Source organism: Halichoerus grypus, chromosome 1 (genome assembly GCF_964656455.1).
Source record: "Halichoerus grypus chromosome 1, mHalGry1.hap1.1, whole genome shotgun sequence".
NCBI lineage: Eukaryota > Metazoa > Chordata > Mammalia > Carnivora > Phocidae > Halichoerus > Halichoerus grypus.
Window position 1 is genome coordinate 152,097,272 of NC_135712.1, and position 25,951 is coordinate 152,123,222.

Sequence of the window (25,951 nt, forward strand, 5' to 3'; positions counted from 1 at the left end):
AAGACAACTAAGACTGCATTAATGTGTCCCTACTAATGAGGAACTTCCAATAATTGAGACAAAACTGAGCTTACTTTTGTCAGCACATCTACTCCTAGATGCAATTAGAGTGTAAATTATGCAGAACAGGGGTGTTCTCGGCTTTGTGTGCTGGAAACATCTAAGAGACCCTACCATTTTTAGCCAACCTCAGGATCCCCCCAAGAGGAGATCCTCTGAGTCCAGGTCCAAGTCACAGTGTATAATGCTTGCATGTGGGGAAAGTTAAGTTAGATGGAGCGTGGGCTCAGGAGTTGCCTTGAAGGGACAGCAAGCTCCTGAAGGGAGAGCTCAGCCAGAAGGAAGGGAGGAGGGAGGATGGGGAGGGGCATGGCCCATTGGGCTGACCATTGTCATGGCAGGCATTACTGAGCCATCTGTTTTAGTTACCACACCCAGAGACTTCATTCTCCCCCCACAAGCCGCCCCCATGGGTCCCTACCCAGCACTGGGGGGGGGGGGTAAAGGAAGTAAAGGAGTCAGAGCCCTCGGGTGGCAGTTGACTGGGGCAGAGGGCAGATTAGATCTGACTTCAGGCATCTCAGAAGCTTGTTTATGTACTAGAAATCAATAAACCTACTTAAAATCTCTTCTAGATATGAATCATATGTTATACATAAATTATATAAAGCAATCTCTTTTAATATCTACACATTCAAGCAACATTCATTAAGCACAAACCAACCATGAGCCACACTCTGTGCCAGGTGCCAGAGTGATTATTCACCTGATTGCTTCTAAGAGTTCACAGCCTGGGACCTTATTGCAAGCTGCATTGTGTTATATAATTAAAGTAGGAAAATAGGTGCTGCCTCTCATTGCACTAGGAGAATAAAGCACTATTAATCACTGTGCTGAGAGAGGCAAAGCAAATTTCTCAAGGTCACACAGCTAGGAAATGACAGAGGCAAAATTCACAATCAAAGTAGAATTGAACTTCCTGAAGTCTATTTCATTTTAGACTTGATACTACATCAGACACACATCTCCCATGGTTAATTTTGCTGCATTTTGTTTTGGTTTCTAGAGTTTTTCAGTCCATGTTTACTCCAACACACAGGGCCATAATTTGAAACATCCATTCCCTTTGCCAGAATGTCATGAAAGCTAACAAGATCATGTCTTCCAGTGCTTTGATCATATAGAAGACAAACTCAAGCAGAAGTTCATATTGTTATAGTGATTATAGTGATTATAATTAATATGAGACAACATAATGATAAGAACATGATGTATTTATAATGCCTAATTAGAGTCATTTTATCATTATTTTCTTCCTATGCCTAATGATCATGATCATCATTATTAATAATGATCATAACCACAGGAAGACAATAACAACAATGATGACAAACGGCTCAGTGTTCTCAGAGAAGAAGACTCCTCCAACAGTCTCTTGCCGGTCAGAATGACTTTGTTAGTTATGAAGTGATAGTTTAATTATAAAAGACAAGCAGCATTGCTCTACAGAAGGAAGAAAAGGCAACTCAAGCCACCAACACAATACTGGGACTGTGCCTCCCCCTTCTCCACCACAACTGTTATGCAAACATACACTCAGCCATAACTCCCAGGCCAGCCTCCAAGCCAGCACCAAGGTTCATCTGTCAAGAAGCTGTGCAGTAGGAAGGCGCATGTCTGAGGTCCCTGTCTCCCACTGGGTCTGGTTTCTGGGACCATGAAGAAGGGGCTATTCTATTTTCATACAGACTTGTGATAAGACCCAGCTTGGTGGTTAATTTTTAGTTTGGAGGCTCAAGTGTGAACTTGACAGGGCTAAGGGATGTCCAGTATATATGTATATATACACATATATATGAGATATATATATTACATACACATACACACACGCACACACACACACACACACACATCACCGGTTCTGTTTCTCTGAAGAATACTAATATACCTGGCCTACCTTAGAGACTAAAAGAAGATACTTTAGGTTTCAATCCATATATGCCTGAGATGTGTCCAAATATATTAGGGCCTAGAAAATGTTAACTATGGCTTGGACCCCACAATGGAAGTTCACAGCACACTTCAAAAGAGAAAAATGATGCTTATTTGCTTGGCAGATGCTACATACATTGTCCACTTTGAGCAATGGTAAGGCCATAGTGCTCTAGCTGAAGACCTCCCTAGCACTTGTCACTTCTGAAACGTGGGCCCTTCTATTCCTGCCCTCCTCCACAGCTGCCCCACTTGTGCTGCTGGAAGTCCTTCTCTCCCTTTTTGCTGAACAGCCATCCCTGCCCCTGCTTCTCTCACCAAAGAGGCAAAACTGGTGTGAACATTAAAATAATCACCAGCCTCTAGCTCTCTAATGACACTCTCACCCAAAAGCAGGCTACAGAGAAAGACAATAAGACCATCTGTGAAAGAAGAAGGGGAACAGAAGGTGGAGAGAGAAAATGGCAGCCATGTCCGGCAAGAGGAGGAGACCAACACAAACACCCACAGAACCTTTATTCCTGTGGTCCGGAACATAGTAAACACAAAACAGTGACCTTATAAATCCTGGAGGTACACAGACATGAAACAATACATATTCATGGACTCAGAAAAGTGTCATTGAAATTCATTCATTCATTCATTCATTCAACAAATATGCATTGAAAGTACCAGACCCTGGGCTAGACCATGAGTATAAAGCAGTAGACAAGACACACAGCCCAGTCCCAGGAAACTCACAGTCTAGATAAGACAGGCAATAAAAAAACAAGTTATAAATCGTGGCAAGCACTCTAAGGAAAGAGTTTGAAACCCAACCCTGTAGAACAAGCAATCTGAGCATTGACAGTTTAGTCTGGATCCACTGTGCACCACGATAAACATTTGAACCTCATACTCTGAGTCCAGCGTGGTTATTTCCAAATAGCAAGACTCATAAGTATAATTTTTGGAGCAAATACCAAGTAATGTTCAATGTACAAAACCAGAAACAGTATCAGCCATGGTGAGCACCAAGCTGACTCTAATATCTTGGACTTTGTGGTGAGTTTGCCAGTGCTCTCCAGCACTAAAACTTGGGGCAGAACTGGTTTGAAGAAATAGGAAGCTGTCATATTTCCCATTCATCCAAGAATATTCTTAGGCTATGAAGAGGCCAAAAATGTGAAACATGCAACAGTATCATGCAATTTTAACACCTGCCCCCAAATTAATCCCAGAGCTTTGTCGACAATGCAGAAGAGATGCACGGGTAGAGGCCATAATGGGGAGTAAGTAGACAGTCATAAACAATCCCAGGATTCAGGAGATGGCTCTATTTTGCCATCAATTTGCGCTTCATGTCACACACAACTCACCTTCTATAAACACCCAAGATGTCCTCTCTAATGTCCCTTCTCCTTCCTGTCTCCATTTCTACTCTCCAGCCCTCTATTCTCACCCCCAGGGTCTTGGGTCTGCCCTTGGTAACCACAGGGAAATGCATACTGCCATTTGTAAGAGGAGGCTTAAAGCTTTCAGAGTCTTCAAACTGGAGCACCTACAAGTTCTTTCTCATGATAATGTTGACCCCTCCTTCAATATATAACTTGGATGAATTCCTATGAGTCTCCTCCTCTTTGCCAAGAGTGAGGTGAAAAAGAAACCTACCCTGCCACACTTGGTTTTGTGGAGCTAAGATTGTTTTTCAATGAAATTAATCACTAATGGGCCCTTTCACACCTGAGACTATACACTTTCCCATTCCCCAAAGGCTGGGGTAGCTAGAACCCACATACTCTTTAGTTTGCTTCCTAAACAGGCCCTGCCCAGAGCTAAGGCTGTGGCACTCCGAAAATTGTGGACCAGCCATATACCATCCTTATTTTCCTGAGGTTTAAATCCCAGTTACAGAGAGAAAAGTAAATTTAATGGGGACTTGGAAGCCAACATCTATGCCATTCTAAAGTCCAAGCTCTAGTCTGAAAAAAACAAACTGTTGAGTTCTTTCAAAGGAAAGAAGGAAGATGTGATAGAAAGACTACAGGAAGCCATGGTACATCCAACTCACCATTCGCTTTCCACCTCTGGGTCTTTGATCATCAATAGCTCTTCTATCTGGAATCTTCCCATATTCCCCCAATTAAATACCTAGCAATAATTTTAGGCTTAGTTAAAAGGTTGTCTTGTACAGGAAGACTTCCCTTATTTATTTCCTTCATAAAAAATAATATTACAATAGTAACATATATTGAGTGTTTACTATAATGTCAGTACCGTGTGTATTTGTTCCCATACAATTCTCAAAACTATATTATCAATATTATTGTTATCTTTATCATTGTCCTTATTCATTATTATCATTGTTGTCATTATTGTTAAGCTCACTTTTCAGATGAAGCCTATGAAGGTAACTTTTGTAAAGTCACACAATCAGAGAATCATGGAGCCACAACCCTTTGCTATCTGTTATAACACTTGACCATTTATAATAGCTATTAGAGTAGATGGCTATTGAAATTTCTGGAGGACTGTATGCCCTTGACTTTGATTCTGCTCCCCACTCTATTATCATTAATAACACCCCCTTCCTGTCCCAGCCTTAAAGGAAGCCTGTAATATAGCAAATGCTCAACAAATGTTTTACTTGAACTGAACTATTTAACTAACAAGAGGCAGGATGCAGATAAAGAGATGGCTACAACCCTAACATAAGCTTAGTCATTACTTTGAAAGCGTGGTCTTGGGTGAGTCACACCATTTCAGTTGTTCCACTGAAAAGGCAAAGAAGCCTGGCTAGCTAAACAGGTGGTAATTTCAAGATCAGAAACAAGGCCATCCATACTAGCCATCCATCCCTTTGGAGACATCCTCAAACAGATAAGAGCCTGGAATGGCATCTAACTGGGTGCAGAAATGTGTATGTGACACCCGTGTTGTCAATCCCATTGCCCTGCTCTCCCACTAGAAAGGCTAATGTGCATTGCAGAGCTCCAATTCACTTATTTAAGAATAAATTTCTGTATTTGTTTTCTATTGCTAAGCAATAAATTACCACAAACTCAGTGGCTATAAACAACACTCATTTTATTATCTCAGTTTCTGTGGGTCAGAAGTCCATGCATGGCTTAGCTGGATTCTCTGATCAAGGTCTCAGGGTTGAAATCAAGATGTTGACCAGGGCTGTGGTTTCATCTGGGAGCTCAACAAGGGAAGAATCTGCTTCCAGATTCCCTTGGGTTATTGTCAGAAGTCACTTCCTTGAAGCTGTCATGGTGGTTTCTTCAAAGTCAGCTATGGAAAAAGAGAATCTCTGTTGCTTGGAGTCTCTGACTTCAAAGAAGGCCTAAGCTCTCTTTTGAGAGGCCCATCCAATTAGGTCAGGCACACCCATAAAAATCTTCTCTAGGATAAACTCAGTCAATTGATGGGCCTTAATTACCTATGCAAAATCCCTTTACCTTTGCCATATAAAGTAGCACAATCATGGGAGTTATCCCATTAGAAGCAAGACACAAGTTCTGCCCATATTCAAAAGGAAGAAATCATATAAGGCATAACACCAGGAGATTATAAGAGCTATCTTAGAATTTTGCTTACTACAACTTGCCTCCATTTTCTCCCAGAACAACTTCTGTTGCCTCAAAATAAAAGAAATTAGGCTCAAGTTTGGGTCAGGCTAATATAACCTTATTTCCCCCAGGAAATTCAATTTCCAAGTTGAGGTGTCTTCTAAATGACTGATTCTATCACCCAGATACTAATTCTCTCCTATGTTAACCATCAAGACACAAAAATGTTTTATTTGGAGTCCTTATTTTTATCTTTGACTTTTCTTTTTAGATGTTCCCATTATTTCTCAATAATGATTTGGGTCATACACCAGATTTCCTTTCCCTCCCTCCTGTTGTTTCCAACACAATAACAGTAATGACAATGACAGCAGTGGTAATGACAATGTCAGACAGTTCTGACAGAAGGGAATCGCCCCCACCCCCAAAGACTTCCACAATTGCACATCTGTCAGGGACTGATGGAAAAACAAACCAAATTAAGTTTAATGTCAAGTTGTATCACCTCCTACTTGTGAACTCTCTCTTTCTTTGTCTCAGAATCTGTTGAACGTGATGGACAGCAGTGAACCTCTGATTAGCATATTTCCCATTGCCATTTCAGGTAAATGAATCTTCCCTCACCAGGATTTGAGATTCCAGTCAGATTCTCAATTCCATCTGGTGAGTGATTCTCATTATTATGCAAATGTCAGCTTTACCTGAAGGCAAGAGCTTTCTTCTTAATATTTAAATTCCATCTCATTTTCATTGATCTCTAAACAACAGCTCATCTTTAAACTTTCCTTGGAGAACTTTTTAGGGATGAAATGTCCCCTGACATTGTTCAGTTCCCTCTTTAAAAAAGATTGGCATGATTTGGAGAAAGGTGGATAGGACTATTGGAGAGAGGCAAGGGAGGACTATTGCCCCATCTCTGCTTCCAGAACAGGGTTTTGAGTGGCTTTGGCTGAAATTTGATACAGGGCATCCTTCTGCTAGGGCAAGTCACTCAGGGAAAAATCAACTGGCAGAGATAAGACAAAGTCGACACGCCATGCAAGCCTCTATTTTAAAGAAGGCACAGGAACCAACAATAGACACCAATTGTCAAGGCAAACAGTCTATGTCAGACAAGTAAAAGGAACCAAGGGTCTGGCAGCAAATGGACTAAACTGGGAATTCAGGCCAGTAGGCTCAGGGACTGGGTTGGGAACTAGAGGAGGGATGATAGATGCTGGTTTCCACAGGCTCTGAGACTCTCGAGTTCAGAGTTCATTGCCACATGAGGGTACCAGTTACAAGATTGGGGCCTGATGTGGCAATTTAGTGGCCAAGAGATATCATTCATTCTCTCCACTGATCATTTTCTCCTTTGTCCAAGTCCTCCTTCTCAGAAGGGCTGTACCCTCAGCAAGTACATCATCAACTTAGCGACCTTTAATTGTACCCATGTGGACACCTGACCAAAGCCAAACCAATCAGATTCTCCAGCAGGAAATGTGGAATTAGAGTTCAGCCACTAGTTGGTCTCCCTCCCTCCCTACCTACCTCCCTCCCTCTATCTATCTATCTATCTATCTATCATCTATCTATCTATCTATCATCATCTATCATCTATCTATCCCTTCCTCCCCCTCTCTTCTCTTTCTCCATCTTTACAAGGAAAGTTAATACAGAAGCAGACCAATGAGTCCATTTTCTAGTCCGTTCCCCCTTCTCCTCTAAGAAAAAATCTGCAGAGTGAAGCAAACACATAGAGAAAAACATGAAGAATGGGAAGGATGACTTATAAACATTGGTCACAACTCTCCACTTTATGACCTATTCTAATATTTAAAACCTAGAAGCAGAAACCAGGATGAGGTAAGTAGACAGCTCTCACCATTACAGAGGATAGCCAGGACACCCAACACCACTTCACCTTCCTCTTTTCACTTACCAACTGGCTCAGGGGATCATGTCCCAGTGCCTCAGAGAGGTTCAGTGGCTGCTTCCCAAAGTGATTAGGTTCCTTCCTTTCTACTTCATCTATAGCTTCTAAAGACATTGAGATATTTTTTTTTTTTTTTTTTTTTTTTAAAGATTTTATTTATTTATTTGAGAGAGAGAGAATGAGAGAGAGCACATGAGAGGGGGTACGGTCAGAGGGAGAAGCAGACTCCCTGCCGAGCAGGGAGCCCGATGTGGGACTCGATCCAGGGACTCCAGGATCATGACCTGAGCCGAAGGCAGTCGCTTAACCAACTGAGCCACCCAGGCGCCCAAGACATTGAGATATTTTTGAAAACTGGCCCAAAGACTAAAAGATAACATTTCCTTATCATTTTCTCATTTATTTCCAATACAAAGGTCAGTATTTCAAATTTTTCTTCAGAAGAAAAAAATGTTTTCAAATGCTTGGGCTATTTGGGACATTTTTGTCAAATAAAATGTCAAACCATCACTTTCTCCTACCATATCACTAAGGGGTATGAACACAGGAAGGAGAAAGATGAGAAATAGGAAGATAAGGAGTAGAGAGGAAAAGGAGAAGCTTCTTACTTTCCATGTGCAGTGTTCTTGGTACTTAATGTATAGTATCATTTCAATCCTCTCAACAGCCTCATGGGGTAAGTACTGAACACCAGAGAGATTATTGTGTAGTGGACAAGCACAGGATCTAGAACCAGATGGCCTAGGTTTGAATCTCAGCTCTGTCATTTATTTGAACCTTTGCTTCATTTTCCTCACCTGTAAAATGGGAATGATGACAATAGGTGAGACTTACATGAGTTAATACATGCAACAATGTCAGAACAGTGCCTCTCACAGAATGGGCACCCTACAACACTTTGACTATCACTATTACTACCATTTTACAAATGAAGTAAACCAAGACACAGAAGAGTTAAATTACTTGCCCAGGATCACATAGCCAGTAAGTGACAGAGTCAGAAGTCCACTATATAACCATTCTGTTCCATAAATTCCATGTAGTTTTTGCTCTCCCAGTGCTCTATTCTGTATTTTAGGAAAATGAGAGGCCATTAAGCTACTCAAAAAAAAGAAAAGAAGTATAAAATTAAAGTAAATACAACCACCCAGACTCCTGCCTCATTTTCCCTAGAAGTCACCCCAGTCAAAGAGAATGGGGAAACAGAAACCCAAATTCCACCTTCAACAAACTAGAATAGACTTTTGAAACTCTGAACCATACTAAAAGAGAAGGAGCTGTCAAATCTAGTGAAGAAGTTCACAAGGACATAAGCAGGTAGAGATCTTGGACAAAACTGGCAAAGCACAGTTGTCCAAACAAGATGGTGCCTCCAGAGAGAAAAACAATTTCTTATTTGGAGCAACATGAGAGGATCAGTGAGCTGTCAGAGGAAGTTTTCTAGGACCTATTTAGCACCAAGTGTTACACAGGAAAGGAGCTCAATGAGGAAACACAGACTCTGCAAGAAGAAGACTGCAACTTATATAGATAGAAGATAGACTCTTGATTGTGAGCAACCATGCATTGGTTCTTTTGTCTGGGGATAACTAAGAGCTAAAATAACTTATCCATGCTCAGGTGCATACAACCCTGTATCATAAGGTCCTTCCTCTCCCAAACCTATTGGAAAAAATAGATCCATAATTAATTTGTTTTATTCAAAGAGGACCTAATAAAAAAGAATCAACACAAATTTATATTAAAAGAACATATAAAAATAAAAAGAAGGCATAAATTTAAAAAAAAAAAAAACAGGAAATGAAATATTGACCAGAAAAAAATACAAAAATTATTGACAAAGAACAGGGGGAAAAAATGACTAACATCACTAAGCATTTAAATTTAAAGTAGAAGAAAACATAGGGGGAAATCTTCATGACATTGAATTTGGCAAAGGTTTCTTGACTAAGACACTAAATAGTACAGGCAACAAGGGAAAAGTAGAAAGTTGGACTACATCAAAATTTAAAACTTCTGTTCATCAAAGAAAACAAATCAAAAGACAACCCATGGAATGGGAGAAAATATTTGCAAATCATATATCTGATAAGGTGTTAATATCCAGAATATATAAAGAACTCCTACAGCCTTTTGATGGGAACCTCCATCTTACAGTAATTGGCTGAAATGACCAACACAAAGGGAAAGAGGAGATGTACCCACTCTATATTCCCTAGGCCTTTTAGAAAATATAGAGTTGTTCCTTTGGCCATGTACATGTGAATCTACAATAAAAGTGATATTGCAGACATCAAGGGAATAGGTACCATTCAAAAAGAAATGTTCCACAAATGTCATCATAGCAAAACTAGAAAAGTCTACAATGTCACTCAGCATGCTGTTGGCATTGTTGTAAACAGAAAAGTTAAGATTCTTGCCAAGAGAATTAATGTATGTGTTAAGCATATTAAGCACTCTAAGAGCCAAGATAGCTTCCTGAAGTATGTGAAGGAAAATGATCCAAAAAAGAAGGAAGTCAAAGAGAGAAAGGTACTTGGGTTTAACTGAAGTGCCAGTCTGCTCCACCCAGAGAAGCACACTTGGTGAGAACAAATGGAAAAGAGCCTGAGCTGTTGGAGCCCATCTCTTATGAATTAATGGCATAATAGGTGTTAAATAAGTGAATAAGTAAATAACCTCTGGATTATTTAAAAAGAGAGAGAGAATTCCTATAATTCAACAACAAAAAAACAACTCAATTAAAAAATGGGCAAAAAACTTGAATAGACTTTCTCCAAAGAAGATACACAAATGGGCAATAAACACATGAAAGATCAACGTCACTAATCATAAGGGAAAAGCCACTCAAAAGACAACATTTGCACCCATAACAATGAGGTAACATTTTACACCCATTAGGATAGCTGCAATTAAAAAAAAGAAAGAAAGTGTTGACAAGGGTGTGAAGAAATTGGAACCTTGTTGGTAGGAATGTAAATTGGTGCAGTAGCTGTGGAAAACAATATGGCAGTTCCTCAAAAAATTAAAAACAGAATTACCATATGATCCAGTGATTCAATTTCTGGGTATATACCCAAAAGAAATGAAAGCAGGTTCTCAAAGACATATTTGCACAGCACACCATGTTCATAGCAACATTATTCACAATAGCCAAAAGGTGGAAGGAGCTCAAGTGTCCATCAGTGGATGAATGGGTAACAAAGTGTGCTCTATATGTGCGATGGAATGTTCATCCTTAAAAAGGAAGGAAATCCTGACACAGGCTACAACATGCATGAACCTTGAGGACATTATGTTTTGTGAAATAAGCTAGTTGCAAAAGGACAAAATACCGTATGATCCCACTTAAATGAAGTCCCAAAAGTAATAAAATTCTGAGACAGAATGTAGAACGGTAGTTGCCAGAGGCTGGGGAGTTGTTTAAATGGATATAGAGATTCTATTTTGTGAGATAAAAAGAGTTCTGGAGATTGGTTGCACAACAATGTGAGTATACTTAATACTAATGAGCTGTATACTTAGAAATGACTAAAATGTTAAATTTTGTGTTATATGTATTTTACTACAACTAAAAATAATTTTATTTTAAAAGAATTTTTATAATCTTATAAGAAAGATAGCTCAAAGCAGAATTACAAAGTTTCTGCCAAATATATAATAGAAGATAAGAGGAAACAAAGCATGCAGTGACAGAGCTCAGGAAACACATGGAAAATCATCACAAATAGTAAATCATTACAAATGTGATGTCTATATTGAAAGCAGCACAAAGGAGAAAAGACTTTAGTGCAACACAGAAAGCAACAAGTAGGACAAGATGGCAGAAATGACTAAAACAAACAAAATTTTAAAGGATTCAAGAAAAAAAATGATATGGAAGACATACTGGCAATTCAACACATGTGTAATTGCAATATTTACTCTGATGGAGAGAACCAAGTAACTAGAAACCAAAAAAATTAAAGATCTACTTTTAGAAACTTTTTCATCAATAAAAGAAAATGAACATATAGATTGAAAGGGCCCACTGTATCCATGGAGGAAATTGTTACAGAATGGCCCATACCAAGTTGTATCCTGGTATAACTGCTGCCCTTGAAAAATAAAAGATACCTTGAGCAACTAGGCCAAAGTTCCAGTCACCTTAAAGTAAAGAAAAAGTCTGATACTTCAAACTACCCAGCAACACAAAATAAAGAAAGACCATAGGAAAATGCTAATCAAGTCTCAGAGAAAGTGCAACCCAAGAATGTTCTATCCAGCCTTACTATTGTTTAAGGATAGAGACAACAGGTAGATATTTTTCAAACTTACAAGAACTCAAGGAACAAATTCCCATGAGCCTCTTGGAGAAACTACTAGAGGTCAGCGTTCAACCAGCCAAGAAAGGACAAGAGAAACTACTATAAAAGGGCTAACAATGAGCATTGATCCATTTTGCTGAAACACTAAGAACTATGGGGACTACATTTAGAAAATAGAATGTATGTGTTATACAATAATGTAGAAATAATATTACTAACAAAAATTGGGAGGAAATGGGGGAAAACAAAGGTAGAAGGTGATGTAGGGATGCTGACTTTGTCATCTTTTCTAGGTTGGGGTCAAAATATACAATTTTGATCTGGTAAAGCAACTAGGAGTAAGATAAATATATTGAAGACTATGAATGTGAACCCTAGAAATTTCATAAAAAAAGAGAACCAACAAAAACTGGGTATAAGAGGGGGGAAGGATGGAGAGAGAGAGGAGAGATGGAAGCAGAAGTGATTGCAACAAAGCCAACAGGGTCTAAATGAAGAGAAAAGCGAAATTATCAATGAAACACTAGAAGAAATTCAAACAGATCACAAACGTTCCAAATCATCAAAAAGTACACAGACCACCCCACCACCACACACGCAAGCAAAACTGATCATATAATAAAGGATTATGAAAAAACAAACAAAAATAGGAGGCATGACATCAAATATGATAACAGAAGTATCATGCGACTTCCTTTTTTTAAAAAAAAAATATTTATTTTATTTATTTTAGAGAGCGAGAGAGAGCAGGGAGAGAGAGAATCCCAAGCAGGCTCCATGCTCAGTGCAGAGCCTGGAAGGCAGCTTGATCTCATGACCTTGAGATCATGACCTGAGCTGAAACCAAGAGTTGAACGCTTAACCGACTGAGCCACCCAGGTGACCCTGCAACTTCTTTTTTTAACAATAAATATAAAGTATCTAAAAATCTATTAAAAGACCATATTCTTATATTGGGTCATGAAGCAAAAAAAACTATGTGTACCCCAGAGACATATCTAAGACAATCTAACTCAGAAAAGTTGAAAATGAAAGGCTGCATAGAGCTATGCAGGCAAGTGCAAACTAGAAGAAAGTAGAGGCTCTGAAACTTACTCTCAGACTGGGCTGAATTCAGGGCAAAATAGTAGCCAATGGGTAATAGGATGAAGCATCAAAAACAAGGAAAAATAAACAGATGCCCATTAATAGGAGACTTTAATCCACTTCTCTCAACCCATGACTTAAAGTGAAAAAAAATATAGGCAGGATATTAAAAAAAAAAAAAACCTAAAGACACAAATTAATCACATTAGGACTAATTGATAGACTAAACTCTATACTTTAAAAGATAAAAATGCACACTTTTGCAGGTATTTGATTGGCTCAAACCAAAAGCTTTGAGAACAACCAATCTTTGCAGACTTAGAACAGACTAAGGAGTTAAGTCTGGAAGCTGAAGCAGCCGACATGTGAATCCCCCTTGTGAGTCCCTCGTCAAAGAGGAAGAGTGGAAGAATCACCTACAGGGACATGTACCCTCCACCCTTCAGCCTGCTGCTATAGTAGCCTCTTGACCTCATAGACACTACCAGTTCACCTGTAGACCCGGGCACTCCAGGCAGTGCCCATCTTAATGGGTACACCACAGCCCTTCCCAGAATGGGTCCTTCCGCTACTACACCACACCCTCGTGCCTATATGGATTCTGGTCAGAGCCAGACAGGATCCTATAGTCAGTTTGTTGTTTGCTGGCTTGTTTTTGGTAGGGGAAGCACTTATGGGGGATAGACTACAGATTTTAGATTCAGACCACAAGTGTTTAAAGCATAACTCTAACACTTACAAGCTTTGTGAGCTTGAATAAGTCACACAACCTCTCTGGACTTCAGTTTCACAAGTCTCCAGGCAGAGAGACATCATAAGATGGAGGTACTTCTTTTTTTTTTTTTTTTTTTTTGATGTAGTGTTCCATGATTCATTGTTTGTGCACAACACCCAGTGCTCCATGCAGAATGCACCCTCTTCAATACCCATCACCAGGCTAACCCATCCTCCCACCCCCCTCCCCTCTAGAACCCTCAGTTTGTTTTTCAGAGTCCATCGTCTCTCATGGCTCTTCTCCCCCTCCGATTTCCCCCCCCTTCATTCTTCTCCTCCTGCTATCTTCTTCTTTTTTTTTTCTTAACATATATTGCATTATTTGTTTCAGAGGTACAGATCTGTGATTCAACAGTCTTGCACAATTCACAGCGCTCACCATAGCACATGCCCTCCCCAATGTCTATCACCCATCCACCCCATCACTCCCACCCCACCACCCACTCCAGCAACCCTCAGTTTGTTTCCTGAGATTAAGAATTCCTCATATCAGTGAGGTCATATGATACATGTCTTTCTCTGTTTGACTTATTTCACTCAGCATAATACCCTCCAGTTCCATCCACGTCATTGCAAATGGCAAGATCTCATTCCTTTTGATGGCTGCATAATATTCCATTGTATATATATATACCACTTCTTCTTTATCTATTCATCTGTCGATGGACATCTTGGCTCTTTCCACAGTTTGGCTATTGTGGATACTGCTGCTATAAACATTAGGGTGCACATACCCCTTCAGATCCCTACATTTGTATCTTTGGGGTAAATACCCAGTAGTGCAATTGCTGGATCGTATGGTAGCTCTATTTTCAACTTTTTGAGGAACTTCCATACTGTTTTCCAGAGTGGTTGCACCAGCTTGCATTCCCACCAACAGTGTAGGAGGGTTCCAGTTTCTCCGCATCCCCGCCGACATCTGTTGTTCCCTGACTTGTTAATTCTAGCCATTCTGACTGGTGTGAGGTGGTATCTCACTGAGGTTTTGATTTGGATTTCCCTGATGCCGAGTGATGTTGAGCACTTTTTCATGTGTCTGTTGGCCATTTGGATGTCTTCTTTGGAAAAATATCTGTTCATGTCTTCTGCCCATTTCTTGATTGGATTCTTTGTTCTTTGGGTGTTGAGTTTGATAAGTTCTTTATAGATTTTGGAGACTAGCCCTTTATCTGATATGTCATTTGCAATATCTTCTCCTATTCTGTCGGTTGTCTTTTGGTTTTGTTGACTGTTTCCTTTGCTGTGTAAAAGCTTTTTATCTTGATGAAGTCCCAATAGTTCATTTTTGCCCTTGCTTCCCTTGCCTTTGGCAATGTTTCTAGGAAGAAGTTGCTGTGGCTGAGGTCGAAGAGGTTGCTGCCTGTGTTCTCCTTTAGGATTTTGATGGACTCCTGTCTCACATTTAGGTCTTTCAACCATTTGGAGTCTATTTCTGTGTGTGGTGTAAGGAAATGGTCCAGTTTCATTCTTCTGCATGTGGCTGTCCAATTTTCCCAATACCATTTGTTGAAGAGACTGTCTTTTCTCCATTGGACATTCTTTCCTGCTTTGTCAAAGATGAGTTGACCATAGAGTTGAGGGTCCATTTCTGGGCTCTCTATTCTGTTCCATTGATCTATGTGTCTGTTTTTGTGCCAGTACCATAGTGTCTTGATGATGACAGCTTTGTAATAGAGCTGGAAGTCCGGAATTGTGATGCCGCCAGCTTTGCTTTTCTTTTTCAACATTCCTCTGGCTATTCGGGGTATTTTCTGGTTCCATACAAATTTTAGGATTATTTGTTCCATTTCTTTGAAAAAAGTGGATGGTATTTTGATGGGGATTGCATTGAATGTGTAGATTGCTCTAGGTAGCATTGACATCTTCACAATATTTGTTCTAAGATGGAGGTACTTCTGAGGGCTGCTGTCTCTCTTGTCCACATGTGGATACAGTGAGAGGCAGCTATCCAAAAGTGAGAGCTCTCACCAGAACCCAACCATGCCAGCACCTTACTCTCAGACTTCCCAGCCTCCAGAACTACAAGAGAAAAATATCTGTTGTTTAAACCATCCAGTCTCTGCTATTTTGTTACAGCAGCCTGAGCTGACTAAGACAGCAATCTCTTTAAGAGTCTGCCTGAAAAACAACAAGCGTTGGTGAGGATGTAGAGAAAGGGGAACCCTCTTACACTGTTGGTGGGAATGCAAGCTGGTACAGCCCCTCTGGAAAACAGTATGGAGGTTCCTCAAGATGTTAAAAATAAAACTACCCTATGACCCAGCAATTGCACTACTAGGTATTTACCCCCAAAATACAGCTGTAGTGAAAAGAAGGGGCACATGCACTCCAATGTTCATAGCAGCAATGTCCACAGTAGCCAAACTGTGGAAAGAACCAAGATGTCCTTCAACAGATGAATGGATAAAGAAGATGTGGTCCATATATACAATGGAATATTACTCAGCCATCAGAAAGGATGAATACCCACCATTTGCATTGACATGGATGGAGCTGGAAGAGATTATGCTAAGTGAAATAAATGAAGCAGAGAAAGACAATTATCATATGGTTTCACTCATATGTGGAACATAAGGAATAGCGCGAAGGACCAAAGGCGAAGGGAGGGAAATTGAATGGGAAGAAATCAGAGAGGGAGACAAACCATGAAAGACTCTGGACTCCAGGAACCAAACTGAGGGTTACAGAAGGGAGGGGGATGGAGGAATGGGGTAACAGGGTGATGGGTATTAAGGAGGGCAGGTGTCATAATGAGCACTGGGTGTTATACGCAACTAATGAATCATTGAACACTACATCAAAAACTAATGATGTACAATATGTTGGCTAACTGAACATAATTTAAAAAAAAAAAGAGTCTGCCTGAAGACTCTCAACATTCCCAGGAACAGTTTATAAGCTGTGTGCCTGGCCACAAACAAGGTTTGGCACAGGTGGGGAATGACCTCCAGGACAGAGGTGGGCATGTTCCTTCTAACTCGGGAGGGTTTCTCCAAAACAGAGGAAGAATAGGCAAGCCAATTCCCAAGAAAAGAAAAAGTCATCTGCAAAACTCCAGGGAATTGAAACAAATGCCTAAGTGAATTTATAATGAAAGATACCTGTTCCTAATGCCTGTCCTCAGAGGCAATTTCTTTCCTCCAACTTCCACTTAGGTAAGATGTTTTCACATGCTGACCTTTCAATCCTCATTTCTACCACCACCAGCCTCTTTTAAAAATGCTTTTAAGGGGGTCCTTTGCTAATGCCCATATTCCTACATTCAGTTTAATGCAGCTATGTAAGGAAGCCTAAAGCCTGATCCACCCATGTTCACAGCTTGGGAGGAAGGCAGGCAGCCTGCTGGCTCAGCCATCTGCTACATCTGGTACCTCTGAATCCCGATCTGGCCTGGCAGCTGAAGCCCTGGCTCAGCCCAGCCTGGGCCACTCTCTCTGACCCTCTGGTCCTCAGATTGAGTTCTTATCCCGCTCCTGCAGGCTATGAGGTAGTCCCTCTTCAAAAGTCAGTGATGTATAACAGCACCAATATTTCCCTTTTCTTCTCCATGGACGCTAGGGATTTCCACCTCTGAAGTGCAGTTCAGAGGGCTTCCCTGCCCTCCAGACTTGATTGCATTCCAGGCCACAGGCCAGGGCACCCTGCCAGTCTGTGGTCTGAGGCTCTGAGCCCTCCCTCTGAAGTTCACAGTTTCTCTGTGACCATGCCAGCTCTTGACTTTCCAAAACACTAGGATGACTTTCTGTAACGGTTCCCGCCACTGAATAATCATCCAACTGGATTGTCAGATTGAGGTTCAAAATATCAGTTCCCTTTGTCACATGGCTCTGATTTTCAAAGTAACAGTAATAACAATAGCAATAATGAGAGCTGATGTTTAAGTGCCGGACAAGTAGCTAAGATCACCATGTACATAGCTCAATGAATCTTCACAGAGAAAATGAGGCTCAGAGAGATTAAGAAGTTTCTCCAAAGACCACAAAGCTAGTAAGTAAGAGAGCTGGGATCCTAAACTAAATCTGCCTGGCCCCAAATATTTAAATATAAATAATAAAATAGTGTAGTTATATAATGTTTAAAAAGAGAGAGAAAGAAAGAAAACTTTTTCCCCCACTCTCCACTAAACCTTCAAAAAAGAATACCACACAAGTTGTGTTTTCCTAAACTTTGGGGCCTCTCTCAATCACTAGGCTAGCTGGCCTCTCAGAAATTAATTTCTCAACCCAGCAAGTCAACAGCAAGATATGTGCCCTATTGTTATCATTCTGGAATTAACTGTTTCTATGCCTGAATTCCAAATGAGATTCTGCGCACTTCAAGATGAACCCACAGGGTCTGGTTTGTAAAGACTCTCAATAAGGGGTGTCATCATTGCCATAACTGCAAATTCTGCCATGCTATCCATGCTAGGACATGGTTCCTGGGACTTTAAGGTTCATGGTCCACTCCCTTGTTCAACCCTTGTTCACTGTTAGGGGTGATCAGGATGCCTCTGACAACAGCAACTTATAAGCTTGATCAGAGAAGTCAGCTTTCACCTCCAGCAGCAGTCTGGATGCTTCCTACAACAAGAGACAAAGGGACAATTTCAGAGAAGGGGAGGAAGGAAAACTCATATTTGAAGAAGGTCTACTGATGCCAGTGCTTTGCTGGCCCTCCATGTGGGACTGGACCTCATCCACCAGGCTTTATACAGGAAGAACTGATACTAAGTAGAAGATGGGCCACAAGCAGAATTTCAGTGAAAAGCACTATGATCTGATCATTTGGGGCTGAGATCATTGCTTCTCCAAGCCACGCTCTGGATCCTATTGGCCACTCCCTTCTCTTCAGACATCAGAGTCCCTGATCTGCAGAAGAAGGAACAGTGGCTGGTGAAGAGACAAAATATCAAGACATGTCAATGCATAAAACAGAATGGGAGGGGATCATTTCAACAGGATCCATAAAGGAGGATTTCCTGAGCAAGCCAAATCATTGAACTTTATCTGGGTCCTAGAGACAAGCCTGTGAGGTTTCTTCTCTTGGCCTATACAGCAAAGGCTTCCTGTAGAACACAGCCGGGAAGATCCAGTGTCAGAAGACCAGTGTCTTTTGAAACATAAGCCTATCATTTAGAAGGGGTGTCAGGGCCAACTATCACTACTTCAAGAACTCTGACACTGCTCGAGAGCTCATAGGCTGAGATGAGAGTTAGCTCACAAGGTCAGAGATGTTTCTAGAGTGAAGGGTCAAAAAGATCTTCTGCTTCCTAAGTGTTACCCCAGAGTCAATACAGAGAGGGGGAAAGTGGGAACTGAAATTATTGGTGCTTTGTTCCTTCTTCAAATGGAATTTGCCTTCTTTCAAATCTCTATCAGTTTATAGGCTGACAGATCTAGTCCAACTCCTCATATTAGAAATAAGAGAACTGATCCCCTAAGAAATCACATCACCTCCTCACTACCATAGGCTCAATTCAGCTCTCCATTGAAGCTGGAACCAGGCCTCCTGTTTCCCAATTCAAAGATCCTTCTTCTGCATCACGAATCTCTTAAATATGAATATCAAACTCAGAAGGAAGTGGTCACAAACTGCAACCTGCTGAAGTAGAAATTAATCAATCATTTGGAGAGAAGGGCTGTGCAGGGTCCCTAAGCAAAGCCTTGCCTCTCCACCCCAGGCCCATATGTCACTTCCCTTTGCCAGGGCAGCTCCTGGACTGCTGGTTGTCCTTCTGCTCAGGACACTGAGCAAACTAGGTCAAATGTAGTATTCAGCAACCTTTCATAAGCTTTGAAGGTCATCTCAATGCTCAGCATTTTTGCATCTTTCCAAATAAGTAGTGAAAATGGAGATTTCTCAATATGGCATAGCTGGGCTGATTTCCCTGGGAGCTGCATTCACACTGCACCATGTATTGCGAGCATATGTTTCTCCTTGTAGTGTGGATGCCAAATTAAGATTACATTAGGGAACAAATTTTCACGAAGAATTAAGGACATCAAGCAATAACTTGTTAGAAAAAATGTTCTAGGGAGGAATATGGGCAAACAGAAGTCCTGCTCACAATAGAATCCCGCAAACTAGAAGTTTAAGGAGTGCAATTAAGGAGAAATGGTCTTTAAAACCACTAAGTAATCCTCAAAATGTCGCCAGGTGATCACTTACTGATGGATGGAAAGTGAAATACTGCACAAATACCAATTCTGCCAAAATCATTTAACATCTATTTAACAGAATCCCCCCAAAATTCTGATGTTATTTTTTGTGGGCAAATTTAATGCCCCCCAAACATGCCTAAAGCCTAATCTCAGTACCTATGAATATGTTACCTTACATGGTAAAAAAGACTTTGCAGATGTGACCAAGGGTGAAGCCCCTGCAATGGGAAGAAATTATCCTAGATTATCCAGAGCCTGATCTATTCACCTAGGTCCTTAAAATTAGAGAATATTTTCTGGCTCTGCTCACAGAGAAAAACAGTCAGGGAGATGCATCATTGTTTTCTTTGAAGATGGAGGCGGGGCCCACCACCCAAGGGACACAGGCAACCCCTAGAAGCTGGAAAGGGCAAGAAAATGAATTGTCTCCTAAGAGTCTCCACAAAGGAACCACAGCCCTACTGACACTCTGATATTAAGCAGGTGAGACTAGCCTCAGACTTCTAACCTGCAGAACTATAAGGTAATTAATCTGCATGGCTTTAAACCATTAAGTTTGTGGTGGTATTTTACAGCAGCAAAAGAAAACCAGTACACTATTTTTAAATCTAGCCAAATTTTGAAGTTGTAAAATATTATTTAATTGGCCTAATAAGAAAAATATGGGGCCAAAAATGGGGTGGGGGAGATATTTTAAATGTTCTCAAATTTTAAAAATTGAGTAGAGGAGACCATCCTGTCAGGTATTAAAATATAACTGGCACATAAAAAAAAAAAAAAAGTGAAACCAAATAAAGGCTCCAGAAATAGACTCTATCACATTAAATGTTTTTACACTCTTAGACTTTCTCTATACAACAGAGAAAGAAAAACATACTTGAGAAATAGTTTGGAGATATCTGATTAGCAAATTTAAAACAAAATTAGTTTATATCCTCAACTTATACCATAAATCAAAATAAATTCTGCATCACTAAAAAAGTAAATATTTTGAAATCATATAAAATATGGCAAAGACTAAAATGAAATATACTGAAATACATGCAGGAATTAAAACTTTCTAAGCTTTAATTGACAGGAAAAATTCAGATTTTTCTATTAAAGATTTATTTTGTAACTTCTAAAATAATATAATGAAACTTAAGAGAAAAAGGATTAAAATGCCTTTAAAAGAAGATAAAGAGTTACTGTTATATAAGATGCACAATGATCATATGCAAATAAGATGCCCCATAGATGAATAAGCAAAGAATATGATCTGATCATCTATGCAGGAGGAATTGAAATTAGTAAACAAACATGTGAAAATGCTCCACCTTGCTGTGATCAAAGACAAACAAGTTAAAATATTCATTAAGTACCATTTTACACCTATTATATTATCAGAAATAATAACAATACTCAAGGCTAACCAGGTTCTGATGAGGTTAGTACATTTATACACTATTGATTGCAATTTAAAAAGATTCTGTCTATAACATAATTTAAGTATATATATCAAAAGCCATAAAATATTAATTTCCTTTAATCCAGTCATTTCCATCACTAGGAATTTATCCTAATGAAATAACCCAGAGAGAGAAATATTTGTGTAGGATGATATTTGTTTACTATAGTAAAAAAACTCAGGATAATAGAAAAGAATAGTTAAGTGAACTTATTGTTAAGTTAAGTGAACATTGGATGTTGAGATGACAAGAAGACTACATAACAACATGGAAAGGTTAACACAAAGTGTTGAATTAAAGCTGAAAAAAATATTAAGGTTGAACCATATCAATTACCATTTTCATAAGAAAACTGTAAAATATTGAAAATTCCACATGGTTCAACCTAATATATCTGTCATGGACAGATAAGTAAAAATAATACTTTCTAGGGACGAGACCTATGAGGAAACACAAAAAGAAAAATAGTTGAAGGGATGGTAGTATCAAGGACTTTTTAGCCTGTTATTATTTGAAAATCAGTTTTAATGTTAAGACATTAAAGACATGATTGCTCTACAGATGGAGATATCTCACGAAATAAGTTAAAAGATATAATTTCAGTATATCTTCCATTTCAAATTCTTTGAGTCACCATACAAGAATCAATGAATTAAGTTTTCAACTAAGGTAAGAATTTGTTTTGAACAGACCTCGTCAAAAAATGTCAACATTAGTAATAAGGCAACATAGCAGAACATCAGGTTTTAAAGTCAAATCCCATTTATTACCTATAAGACACTGGAAAAATTACCGCATTTAACCTCAGTTTCCTTATCTGTCAAATGGGGACAGTGATAGGACTTATGTCAGGGTTGTCATAAGGAATGCTTGGATGACTGCTTCTTTGAGTATCTGGCAAGTAGTGAGCATTCAACAAATATGAGCAAGTACATCATTATTAATGGACCAGTATAAATCTTTAAACAATGACTGAAGTTAGAAAATAATATTCACAGGAGAGTACTTCTATATATGTTAGGTTGGAAATTATTCCAACCTAATTTTTTTCACTTGTCTTTTCTAAAAACATTCTTAATCAAAATGGACCAGCCCACACTATGCTATATGTAGAGTTATCTCCAAAATTAAAACGTAGAATATAGATTTAGTAGTGAGTGCAAATGTAAATTAGAAACAAGATTTTCTTCTCTGTCTTAACGTATACAAGAAGACTAAGCGGTCCCAGGCCATAAAATCTTCAATCTAGTAATCATCACTTGTGGATGTGCTTTCTCGTTCTCTGGCTCAAGAAGATTCTGAAGGCTATGGTTGACACTGGTTCCCTTTTTTGTCTATGCAGCACATATTCCTTTTGGGGACTGCCCCTCCCACGGATGGTGGATCTGTCAATCACATGACCTCCACCTCCTCCATCACAGGGGCAGTAGGGACCCAAGCTAGACAGTGAAATTCCCTCTTCATAAACATTACCTGAAAAGAAAGTCTTTCTCCTTCTGAAATACTGAATAAGAAGGTTTGGACTTGAGCTGGTGGGACCCTGTTGGTTGATTATGGCCATGTGGTGCTCTGTCCAGCTACCCTTTCCAGGGCTGACACACTCATTTCCCCAGCTGCCAGAAGTATTGGTGGCTGGTAGCTAAGAACTGAATCTCTCACTGGGACTTACTTTCTGCCACAAGGAAATACATCATCAGGTTATGCTCCCTTCCAGAGAGTGGCCCTAGACACTACTATGGGGTTGTGCTGTGACCTCTGATGAAGGAACACAAAGGCATAGACTCTTTGCTTCCATGTGGGGACAACTCTGAAGGGCTCCAGAGTTTCCTGTAGAATTAGCTGAGGCTTCAGCTGCAACCACTTCAGGGCTCAGCTTCTTCTGCTGCCCAGTCATGTCCTTCTTACTTCCTCACAGGTGTAATGCCCAAGAGCTCTCTCCAGTAAATCTTCATGTAACTTTCCATTCAGGAGTCTGTTTCCTGGGAACCCAGTTCAAAGACACTGGCACATGAATAGAGCCTGTCCCATAATGATACCAAGAAGTTCATTCAACAATGAACACCATGCTTGTGCCACATCTAAAGCTAGCCCACTTCTTGATCTTCCAAGATACATGAATCAACATATTCCATGTTTCATTTGAACTAGCTAAAACTGGGTCTTAATCTCATACAACTATAGGAGTCCTGACTGTACACAAATGCTGTCTGATCACCTGCAATACTTAACACAGTCCTATGTACATGAGCAGTGCTGAACAGTATTTGTCACATTTAACTCCTGCGTGGTTATATCAGTGTTTCATATAATGGCAGCATCATAAGATGTTCAACTAAAAGAGAAAGCTGGAAAAGAGATTGTATCATAAAACAAGCTTGGTAAGAGTGCCACATACTATATGTACCTCCAGATTTTATATATATTAGCATATTAAAAATTCTGACCAATGTTGCAGAATATTTTTAAGTTATAAATAAAACCTGTTTAACTTCCTTTTAGGCAGAGTTTAGTCTAACTATTTGGCCACAGAACTTTGTGAATACAGGTAGAGCACCCAAATGGGTTTAGTTTGGCTTACAGTTTGGAGACCACCAAATTTCAAACTTCTCCTTTAGTTTATCCACTGGCCCTCTTGTGTAGTGGGAATTAGCACAGCTTGCACAATATTTATTACCAGGGACAGAGGAATAGAGCAGTCTTCACCTTCTTCAACTGATTATTTATTCCAACTATCATGTCCAAGACTCTGACAAGCCTTACTCCCCCTACATTAAATTCTTTACAGTCCACAATTCATTAGAAAGGTAGGAAGTAAGGAAAAAGAAAGAAAGAGAGAGAGAGACAGAGAAGAAAGAAGAAAAAGAAAGAAAGAAAGAAAGAAAGAAAGAAAGAAAGAAAGAAAGAAAGAAAGAAAGAAAGAAAGATGCCTGAGTGGCTCAGTTGGTTAAGCATCTGCCTTTGGCTCAGGTCATGATCCTGGGGTCCTGGGATCAAGCCTGCACTGGGCTCCTTGATCAGCGGGGAGCCTGCTTCTCCCTCTGCCTGCCGCTCTCCCTGCTTGTGCTCTCTCTATCTCTCTCTTTGACAAATAAATAAATAAAATCTTTAAAAGAAAAAGAAAAGAAACTGAGCCTGGAGGTTTAATAATTTTCCCCAAAAAGTCTTCTTTTAAGCTTAATTCTCCTGCCTCTAGATGCCCAAATAATATCAAAAATGCTATTCCTTAACAATTCCTTAAAGCCCTACATCCAGATGTCCAAATAGCAACATCAATCTTGACAACATCAATCTCACCACATATGAACCTCAAACACAATTTTTTTTTTCTTATCTGATGGCCCAGTAATTCAGGGCACCCTGAGTTGAAAGATACACTAGTTTACTGGTTGGAGGCAATAAGGTATTCCTGGACTTGTTTGCATCATACGCCCAAAATGAGCATAGGAAACTTGACTCTATAAATGTGTTCCCTAGGAAATTACATTGGGTAATCAGAGAAGAAAAAATAGAAGCGTGCAAAGATTATAGATAAAAACAAACCAGAAGCCTTTCTGACTTCACAGTTATGGTCTTTCTACTCCACACCATTTCTGGATACTTGCAAATCCATGAAAGCAATTCCCTGGGGAAGAGTTGAAGGATAGAAGACCCAGCCAGAGTCTAAAGCCCAATCTCTAATGCATGTAGTTAGAGCTACTCCCTCCAGAGATGCCAGTTCAGGACAAAGCATACTATTTGCCCAGAATTGCTTTTGTAAAAGTTAACCTGTTTGAAACACCTGAAAGTTGAGCCATACCCTTGCTGAGTTACCAGTTGGTTTCTATTTGAGATCCTATGTGTGAGGCTGCTTTGCTGGATTGAAAGACACTAAGGCTGGAGATGAGACGAAGAAGTTGGAGTTGGTACAGGGCCAAGGTGGACATCAGACTCCGTGGGGACGGAAGCCTTGGAGAACTGACTGTCCATGGCTTCAGCTATTCACATCACTCCCAGCTGCAGTGGTCCTGATAAGCAAATTACAAAACTATGATTTTGTCCCTTCTTTAGTAGTCAGTCAATTTACCTACCCTTCCCACATCCCTTTTCAGATACTCCATTCCAACCAACAGCCTCAGGCCAAGTGACTTTTTCCCCTTAGCAACAGTGAATTGAATCAATTCAAAGCTAGCCATTCCATTGGCTGGCCAAGAACCAATAAATTTCCTAGATAATTTGAACTGAGACCCAGGGACTGTTGAAAGTCAGACACTGGCACTGCAGCATGTGCCAAGGACAGATGCATGACTTAAAGCTGGGTGCCAGCCAAAGCTATGGAGCTTCAGAGGCCAAGAGCCTCACAGAGAAAGCTGGTATACAAGAAAAGAAAAAAGATATGCAGATAGGGAAAGACAAGAAAGAATGAAGTTCCAGAGAAAGACAAACAGAACAACTGCCTTACAACTTTCTAATACTCTGCAAAGCCTAGCTGTACTGCGTTCAGTTGGGCTTCATGAGATTTCCCAGGAGCCTCAACGTAAATCCTGTTTACATAAATTAGCCTAAGTGGGTGGGTTCCTGTGGCTGACAAACAATTACCTCATTTGTTGAAAACGTACCCATATATTTAAAAATCTTTTATTGAGTGCCAGCCATGCACGACTGTGCTAAGCATTGCAGATACCCAGGTAAAGCAATGGACCCCCTCTCCCGGGACTCCAAACTCAAATATAGTCCTTACTTTAGAACAAGTGTATAA

At 39.9% G+C, this 25,951-nt stretch overlaps 1 long non-coding RNA gene across 1 annotated transcript in view; it reads right to left on the minus strand.

Moving 5' to 3' along the window:
* Nucleotides 1-5,036: 5,036 nt before the first annotated feature.
* The window catches only part of LOC144379993 (uncharacterized), a 45,092-nt gene continuing 24,177 nt past the window's right edge, over nt 5,037-25,951 (minus strand). The window contains exon 3 of the long non-coding RNA XR_013443628.1: nt 5,037-5,265. This is a non-coding gene — a long non-coding RNA (uncharacterized LOC144379993). The remainder of the gene's footprint in view (nt 5,266-25,951) is intronic.